This window comes from Fulmarus glacialis, unplaced genomic scaffold (assembly GCF_000690835.1).
Source record: "Fulmarus glacialis isolate BGI_N327 unplaced genomic scaffold, ASM69083v1 scaffold5449, whole genome shotgun sequence".
Classification (NCBI taxonomy): Eukaryota; Metazoa; Chordata; class Aves; order Procellariiformes; family Procellariidae; genus Fulmarus; species Fulmarus glacialis.
Genome location: NW_009233741.1, coordinates 22,041 through 31,649, shown reverse-complemented (window position 1 = coordinate 31,649; position 9,609 = coordinate 22,041).

The window sequence follows — 9,609 nt, the reverse complement described above, 5'->3', positions numbered from 1 at the left end:
TGGTCGGCCCCGGCGGGCGGGGGTGGCTGCAGCCGTGCCCCCAGCCCTGCCTCTCCTCTTGCATTAGGTTTAAGCTTCTGGCAGCAGGGGATGGGGGTGCGGGCAGGGACTGCTGTGTCGCCCTTCCTCGCCGAGGCCAGAGCTGCCTGCGAGGGCAGGCAGTGTGTTTGCAGATGGAGGTTATTCTCTCCGCTCCCGCTCCCCCGTGGGCTGGGCTTTCCCAGCTTTTCCAGGCTCAGCGGAAATCTGTGGGTGCCAAACCCTGCTGCGGAGCATGCTGCGTGCGGAGCTGTCTGTGGTTAAAAGCCAGTTTTGTGCGTTTCTCTGTAACCCTAAACCTTTCTCTAGAAATGAGTGCAAACTGACAGTTGTCCCCTGTCCAGGGTTTTTCTTGTCCTCCTGCCGAGGTTCGACCATCTGCATTTGCAGAGGAGGAGGTGATGCAAACCCAGCTGTGAGGGCTGAGGGCATTTTGCTCAGAAAGGGAAAAATCCCCCTTTTCCAGTAAAACATTGCCTGGCTGCTGAAGCAGGCAGCGTTGCTGCAGTCTGCCCTCCAGGTCCCTTCATCAAAGTCAGGGCTGAGTGACGGCATGGCTGAGCACCATCCTCCTCCTCTTCCTCCATGCACCCTGGCCTCGTCACAGCTCTCCCAGCTTGAGCCTTCCTACTCTGTCAACTCCAATGACATGGTTAGTGCTGGGGCTGCCTCTGCTTCCACAGAGCTATTTTATCTTTGGGAAAAATCACAATAAAAGCTAAAAGTAGTAGTACTACAACTTCAGTAGTGTAATGTTAAGAGATGGCTGAAAGGGACACGCTGGGAGAAAAGGGCTCCTGCCTGGGGCCAGGGCCACGGCACAGCCAGGGCTCCCAAGCACGGATCCACGGCTACCACTTGGGGATGCAGAAGTGGGGAAAAAAACCCCAAAAATCAACATTTTCTGGGCTTGGCTGATGTGTGCCAATGCGCCGTGCTCAGGCAGGGGAAGGATGGGCTTACCCCAAGGCTGGCACAGCAGAGACTCCTATTGCCTTTAGGACAGGTATTGGGATTATTTAGAGCTGCCCGAGCTAAAGGCCAGCCGTGTACCTGCTTGCAGAGGATCCAGCAGATCCTGCTGCAGTCTGCCCAGGGACTGGTGCCTGTTGGCGAGCGGGACGGTGCACAGCCAGGCAGCAAGATGTAGGCACAGGGTGAATCGCTGGCCAGAACAAGCGCCTGTAACCGGCAGAAAATGTTCCAAGTCCGGAGAGGCTTTGCAATAATTTCCACATTCCGTAATTTTTCTCAAGAGGGGAAGAGAGGCAAGCCTGAAATAATTACCCACACAAGCAGTCATTGAAATGCTCTTTACTGCGAGCACTGATCGCTTACTGTATTTAACAAGACAATTTTGGCTCTCGGCGCATGAAAGCAAGCAATGATTAAAGCTCTTGTTTTCAGGATCCATGAGCCAAAGCACAAAAGTCTATCGCTAGATCCAAGTCTGATCTTGGCAATCAGCTCCTACCCAGGGAGCGAGCCAAGGTGAAGTGGCTCCACTCAGTATCCGTGGGGTTTGGGGTGCTGGGGAGTGCAGCGGGTGCTGGTCCCCCCACCCCACCGATGCTGGGTGCATGGGGGCATCTCTGGCAGTGGGGACTTGTGCCTTCATCCCTGGAAGTGAGTTGGGGGGATTTTGCAGGAGGTGGAAGATGTTGCAGCTCCTTGGGGCTGTGAGAGGTTCCTTGGTGGTGGAAAGGGGCAGATGCTGAGCTCAGGGGCATCTCGGAAAATGGGTCCAGTGAGTGTCTGCTCCATGTGGGCCTCTGGAGCAAGAGACGATATTTGGAGGGAGCCTGGGAAGGCAAAAGGCCCTGGTATGTGCAGGCAGTGGTGCAAAGCGGGGGGCTTGGCTGGAGGCAGAGCCGTCCGATGGCTTATGCTGCCTGGAGTTGGGAATCTCACTTTGGTCCCCAGGGTGTCTCAGACTGTGCTCACCCTCTTTGGGGCAGCAACCAGCTAAATTGGAAGGAGCCATCCCCTGGCGAGAGGCTGTCAGGGTATCATGCTCGCCTCAGGGTAAAAATTAGCAGAGCTGATGAAAGCACCCTTTTGTGCTGTGCTGTGTACTGCCCTGCTCAGAAACCCTGCCCCGAGATGAACCGGGTTCAGCATGGCCAGAGCTTGCAGCATCGCTGGAGATGTCGCTGCAACAGCCCCATCGTTCCTGTCACACAGCAGAGTGGGGGGATGCTGCAAGGTGCAGGGCCCCTGTGTTAGCAGAGGATGTGGGGATGCTGCAGGTGCCACCAAAGGTGCTGCAGCTGCTGTGTGTGCAACGTCAAGCAGGCAGCACGAGGGGGTCTGGGCATAAAATCCACGCCCAATCCGCAGGTTTGCACAACTCCACTGCTCCCCTGTAACCTGCTCCAGTCCCTGATCGGGGACCTTCTCTGAGACTGGCTTCATGGCTGAGACTTGAGTTTGATGCAAGATTATCTCCTTCGGGAAGTGCTATTTTTGCAGCAAAGCCAAGAGGAGTTGCCTGTGAGTGCCCGTTGGGAGAGTCCGATATGTACTATGTGGTGCTGAGGGTCTCTCCTAAAACCAGGCTGTGTTTAAGATGCATGGCATCCTGCAGTGATGGGCAGCCATGCGAAACCCAGAGGAGTGTCTGCTGCAGCACATCCCCTTCTGAGGGTCTTTATTTTTACCCTGAGTCTCTTAAGGCTGCCGATGAGGCAGGATGCCGAGGTCAGTGATATAAAGTCTTGGTGTGAGTGTCCCATGGAGTCCGAGTGTTGGTGTCATGTCAAGGCTCTGCATTGGGCTGCTGGCAGTCCCTGAGCCACTGGGAGAGCTGGTATTAGTGGCCTGAGCTCTGCCCAGCATGGACAGGCAGCTCCAGCAATGCTGGTGGCAGTAGGAGCCGGACATGAATTCAAGCCTAAGAGACTGGCTTCTTGCTGGCATAAATCAACCTTGTTTGGTTCGGCGCAGCTGCATGATTGAGACCAGGTCAAGATCTGGTTCAGATCTTCCTACTTTGCTTGTTAAGCTCCTGTCCTTGAGGATGGTGTCAGTTCACCTTTGAGCTAAGATAAATGAGTCCCAGTGTAGCAACACTAAATCTATCCAGCCTAGTGCTTGGCTTTCCTGGGTCTCTCTTCTTGCTGCAGGACAGGGAGGGTTTCCAGGGAAATACTTGGGACAGCTGAGAGAGACAGTTCTGCACGGACAGCATTATGCAGAGTCCCCTGTTGCCTTCCCCCTGGAAAAAGTGCAAGAATTCAGACATTGAGTAAATTCCACAAACATTAACTATGCTAATCAAGCAATTGCTTATACACAGGGCTGTTATGTACTGCCTTCCTCTTCTCCCCAAGCGTGGTCAAATCAAACCAAAAAAAGATCCTTGTGGAGAGCTTTTATTTCTAGTAGTGGCCTCCTGGCTCTCCTGGAGCGCGTGGTGCTGAGGGTGCTGTGGGGATCCAGCTCCTGGTGTGGCTGCGTGTCCCTCAGGTGCCTCTGCTCCAGCTCAGACGCAGTCGAGCCGTTGCTTTTTGTCTGGCACTGTCCTCCTGGCATTAACTGGGAGCATCCCATGGTGGGCACAGGGCTGCATTCCACATCCCCAGGGATGTCCCCACAGCACTGGCCATCCTGGCTGGGAGCCCTGTGCCAGCCCAGGGCACAGCTGCCACTGGGACCTGCCTGGGAGCTGCACTGGCTCTCTTGGCTTCGTTTTGGATGAAAAAGAGCATTTCAGGAGCGGCTCTGTCAGCCCTGTGCTGCTGGTGCAATCCTGCCAGCCCTGGAAGGGATGTGTGTTATGCCCTGGCAGATGGGCAGCCTTTAGCCATATCCTCTGCTCTCTCGGATGAGTTGTGCTGCTTGGAATTATTTACTGCACTGATCAATAAATACTATAGGCAGCGGGCTGTATTTCATGAATGCAACGCTATACACGTGCCTACTGCTATATTTCAAGAGCATAAATAACACTGGGGGATCAGCAGAAATTAAAATCAAACAGATATTACTTAGAACAATTTACACCCAGAATTTTTCAACACGGGGGGGAAGGAAGGAAGGAAACAATGGCTTCAGACAATGCTCCCGGGCTGTGCCCCTCACTAAATCGAGCCTTTCTCCTGCCTTTCCCAGGGTGCTAGGCTGGCTGCCCATGGCTCTGGCTTTGCTCCTGCCTCCAGCTGAGGTGATATTGGCTGTTTCCTGCCAGCACGGGCAAGCCACCTGCTTTCCCCATGTCCCCTCACACGTAGGGACACAGTCCCGGGCCGGCTGCTGCCACGTGCAATTCAAGAGCTGCCTTTGGCACTTCCCGCCTGCCATCGGCCAGTCCCGGCGGTGGCACACCGGTGTTTATTTTGCTAGCGAGCATATAATCCAGCAGCATGTGCTGCAGTCGCTAGGTTGTTTGTTTTCCTTCAAAATGCAATATAGATCTAATTATATGAAAACAAACTATAATAAATAGAGGGGTTATTCAGTGCAACCCCCTAAGCACAGGCAGTGAGCACTTGATTCCCCTTCCCTCTGGTAGCATTTAAGTGTTTCCCCTGCATCGGTGACGCAGACGTTCTTCATAAATCAGCGGAGGTAGGAGCACATTTGCTCCCCCGTCTTTGAAGAGGCGTCAGATCTCCGAACAGAGGCTTCTTGCTGGGTGATCCTCCGGGGCTGGTTCTCATTTCCTTGTAGGAGGTGGGTCTGGAGCCCATTTTGTGCGTTTGGGAAGGCTCGGGGGGGAAGGGGGAGGAAAACGAATGACTTTGCTTCGTTGACAAAAAAAAAAAAAGGCCTTGACACCACGAGCACTGCGCACCATTAACATCCCACTGACACAATTATTTACCAGGAAGACGCACATATTGATTTGGCAGTAACCGCACACGCCATGGCAGGGCTGAGGCTGTGGGGATGCTGAAAGGCTCCATAAGCGTAACGTGGGCTAGCCTTGGTTTGGGACTGATCCTGGCTGGGTTAAGCCCACAGCATGTTAGGTACTGCTGTGGCTTTTGCTGCTCTGGTGTCACCCCGGCTTTGCCATATGCCCAGACCTTACAAGGAGGGCGATTGCACCGAGGGCCGTGCCGGAGGCGGTGGGGAGCAGCTGCTGGTGGTGAGGGCTGTGAGATGGCCGTGCTCCCCATCAACTGCTGCCAGTTCTTGTTGGCAGCTACATCTCTTAAGTGCTGTACTCTGCACCTTTGGAGACCTTTGCGAAATGTCAGCCCCTGTTACGCATCTTTGCTAGGAACTGTATGCATGGTCCCTCGGAAGAGGGGATGGTGAATGATGGAGATAGCACGGGATGCGTGTGGAACCCTGGATGGGCACTTGCTGCTCTCTGCTGCGGGGTTCCAGTGGTGCTGGGGGCTCGGGCAGGGTTCCCGCTGTGCCTGGAGGGCCCTTGTGGCTGGTGCCACTGGCATTGGGGCTGGCGAGGGCCTTGCACCGTGTCTCTTCTGTGGCAAGGGGTTTCTTGCTGTGGTCACTGCTGTCGGCCCTCGGGAAGAGCCTCTGTGTGCACCCAGCCTTTGGCTGCAGTAACTCCCAGGTGGATGGGGATGAATGGCAGCACTGGGGAAGGGCAGCACCTGCAGCTGAAGAGGATTGCATTGTGCATTTTAATGGAATTAAAGCTACCAGGGTGAGGCATTGAAAGCCCCCAGCTTCTGGGGGCAAGCTGCAAGGGAGGGCGATGAGGAGGGAAGTCTCCTGTTCAGCTCTGCCCAATTTTGACTGTCTTGGAGCAAGGGTGTTAATGCACGAACAACTGCATGGTGGCACAAGGCATCCATCTCTGTACCCAACCACTCTCGTACCCCTCCTAAATCTCTCGTGTGTGTGCATTAACTGAGAAGGGCGATCAGAGATGTGTCCCTGCACAAGCTTAAGCTCCATGTTGGGGTCAGGTTGTCTGAAGAGGAGCGTAAGACACTTTTCCAGCTAGACCATCACCTCTGTGGCTGCCTTGGGATGTGCCAGGCCTCTGGGGAGCTGGGCACTAAGCACAGATACTCTTCGGACGTGCCCTGGGAGACACCTTCACCTGGGAATGGCTCGGGCGCTGCCCCAGGAGAGCAGCTGCCCTGGGAGAGCATCGCTGGCCACAGCCAGGACCGCCACGGTCATACAGGCAGCCACAGCAGGAAGAAACTCCCTGGAAGAATTTTAAGGAATTTATCTGGCAGTTTTTTAAAGGTAATTGTAACACGAAGGTTGAGCTGGAAGATTTCTGCCTCGTTGGGTCGTTTCCACCGAGGAGCTGGCAGCAGGCAAGCTGCTGAGTGAGGAGTCAGCGTTGCCATATGGAGCTCTGCTCTGGCTGCTTGCTAAAGAAAAAAATCATACAGGGCCAGGACTTGGCAGCCCTCCGCCACAGAGACCACTTGTGTGAATAAATGTTACTCATCGGCATTACTCAGTGCTACAGGATCTGGCCCACGTTCATAAAGAAGAACTACATTTTGGCCTGGGTTCAGCAAAGCACTCACATACGTGCTCAGTGCGAAGCACACGAGCAGTCCCGGTGACTCTCTGGGAGAAATTTTGTGTTTAAACACACTCTTTGCTGGATCTGCGCTTTCATCTGACTTGACTTTTGTGTCTTGAATCTCCCTTGGCTTTCCCGGTGGAGGCAGCCTCCGTGTCGGCGAAGCCTGCGCTCCTTCCACGTCTTCATTGAGTTTGTCTGAGACAGGAGCCTTATAAAAGGCGCGCTGGGGATTTGTTAAAGAAGGTTGCAATGGGGAGGCTGAAGTAGGCTGGCAGGGCTACTTCTTATTTCCATTGTAAAGAGCAGGGAAGAGGGAGGAAGAAATTCACTGAAATTGGAAGGCTGGGCATTTAAAAATGGTAAAGAAAAAAAAAACACAACCAAAAACATTTGTGTGTGTGTTATGCGTAAATATTCTGTAGGACTTTGTAGCCACAAGGTCCTCCAGAATCTGAGTGCAGAAGATGAGACGAAGAAAGTGTGAGGCGCAGGTAATGAAGTCATGCCCATTGCTATTAGATGGGAGATGCTTTGGAAAGGAATCTGACTTGAAGGCTGGAAGTCACAAACCCATCGTTCGCCTCCCAACCCGGTTCTCCGCAGGCTCCCTGCTGCCTCTTTGAAACCATGGATTTATCCATGAGACACAAGATCCCGAGTTAGACGGGCTTTCATCTGTGCGGCGATGGCTGCTCCTCTGTTTCTGCACTCATCTTTAATCTAACTCAACCGGCTGCAGCGGAGTTACATCAGGGACACATTTGGCCTCCAGTATTTACAGACGCAAGTGCCAATTTCCCCTTTCGTTTCATAAACGGGTAGTTAAGTACATTAGTGAGCCACGTGAATCGGGACAGCGATCATACGAGCAAGCTCCAGAAAAGGAAATAGTAATGTATAGCAAGACAAGAACAAATTCAAAAGAATAGAAGAAACTCTTGTTAGATATGAAGTGCGTTGCCAAGCCAGTCAATCTGGATGTAGTTAGAGAGGTGTACAGTACACAGAAGAAGTCTGTAATATTTTATTCCAGGGATATGTATTTCCGGGACAAGTTGTTAGATTGACCTCTAGCGTTCATTTTCTTAAGGGAAAATTTCTTGATAAAGTCCTGTTTTGATCAGGTCTCGTACCTTTGCACTCTGGACAGGCTTTTGGGGGAGGTTTTGTTTTTCTAATGGATAAAAACTTAAAATGTCAGTGTCAGTCGGCAGGAATTTTCTAACGAGCTGGCTGACAGGCAGCCAGGCGTACCGTGGAAATGTTGACACATGATTACCTAGGAAGGGGCTGGATGCGGTCCTGGCTCTCGGAGGCAATGGGAGGCTTGCCACCGCCGCGCTGGGGCCAAGCGCTCAGCCAGGAGATCAAAGGTATATTTTTTGCTGGAAAGTTTAGTTTGGACGCGTTGTTTGGATTTCACTGGTGCTCTGTTCACTGAATTCTGTGGTGGGGGAAAAAATTTTATTTACTTTAAGATCCCAGTTTTCTCTTACAGCCATCCCCATCTGTCTTTGAGAATTATGTCCCAAGTTTTCCTCCTTATGAACTGTTTATGCAGGGATTGAGTTTTAGACTTGGTTGGAAACTGGAGCAACTGAAGATTGGAAGGATTTTCCCCCAGTTTTGTCGCTGGAGGACACTCATCCCGTGTGTTCTAATTGGTATTGTTCAGTATCGTGTGTCTCAAACTGAAATCCAGATATTATTTATTTGGTTTTAGTTTCATTGATTTGAATAGCTGAAAATGTTTGAATGGCAGCCAACCGATGCTAAATATCTTCTTTTTTTTCTCCCAGAGCATTCTTCCTCAGTGTCAGGGAGCTGTCACTAAAACTATTTTTAATTGTTGTATTTTTTAATTCATGATGTTTTGTTGGAAAATATTCATTTTTTATTTGCTCATAGAGGGAGGAGGAAATTCTGGTCTTGGGGAAAGTGATGAAAATCCAAGTACTTTCACTGACCTCACTTAAATTATTTTGGAATTATGTGCGGGAGAAGTTATCCTCTATAGCCTGAATGCTCTCACGCTGCTTGCAGGCTCCAATAAGAAACACTTGCCACCTCTGTAGTTTCAGGCAAGCTAAACAGCAGGCTGAGGGCTTTAAAACCTTGGGGAATCAAAGCCTGATCTTCAAAAAAGCCAGGTAAAGTATCACAGTGCAGACAAAGACAAGTGAAAAAAAAAAGACTAGTGTCAGTGTTTTCAAGCAGTGAATTCCTATACGGACATCTTATTCTGACTTCTTGCTATAAAAAAGACACAGAAGGATTTGTTCTGGGATACGTTTATTTGTTAACTATTTGCTGAAAATATACCAACTACTTAGCGACTATCCAGAAGGTCTTAGATTTCAGTTGTGGTGTTTATTTTTTGCTAAAATTCTGCAATGGCCACCTGACATGAGCTGATTTCAGTGTACGGGCTGGTGCCGACAGCTTGCTTTCCTCTCCATGTTGTGCCGGCTTGCCTGCGTTGCGTGACGTTTCTGCTCCACCCTTGTGCAAATGTTGCAGAAGGGATTAATTAGCATTGAAATAGTTATGAATTGAGCTTGCTGATGAACGGGCATCCAGGCCCTGCCTTGGAGAGCGAGGACGCTGCCTTCCCCTAGCACGGACCACTGCAGAAATGCCGTGCTTGCTGCATTTGGGCCCTGCAGATGCCATTCACTCCCTGCCCGTGGGGAAGGCTGGGTCTGGTTTTAAGCAGTTTCATGTGAATTCATCAGAGAGAACAGGGAGACTTTGTTGTCTTGAGAGCAGCTGTTGTTTCAAAACACCGTCCTTCCTGGACAGCTGGAAAGAGCAGCACTTAGATGTCCCACATAGCTTTAAACCTAAAAGAAGGCTTTTTTCTTCTTTGCCAGCAACACGGCTTTCCTCATGCAGAAGAGAGCTGTTGGTGTCCCCACCCGAGCCCTTGACGCGTGGTCCCGTCTGCACACGCACACGTTCGACGTCCAAGCTGCTTGCAGGCACAAAGGCACCGCTCATGCCGCTGCTGCGTGGATGCACCAGCCTCAGATCTTGGCATCTTCCCTGGACCAAAGAAACCAGAATTAGCACAGATGAGGCGGGAACCAGCCATGGTT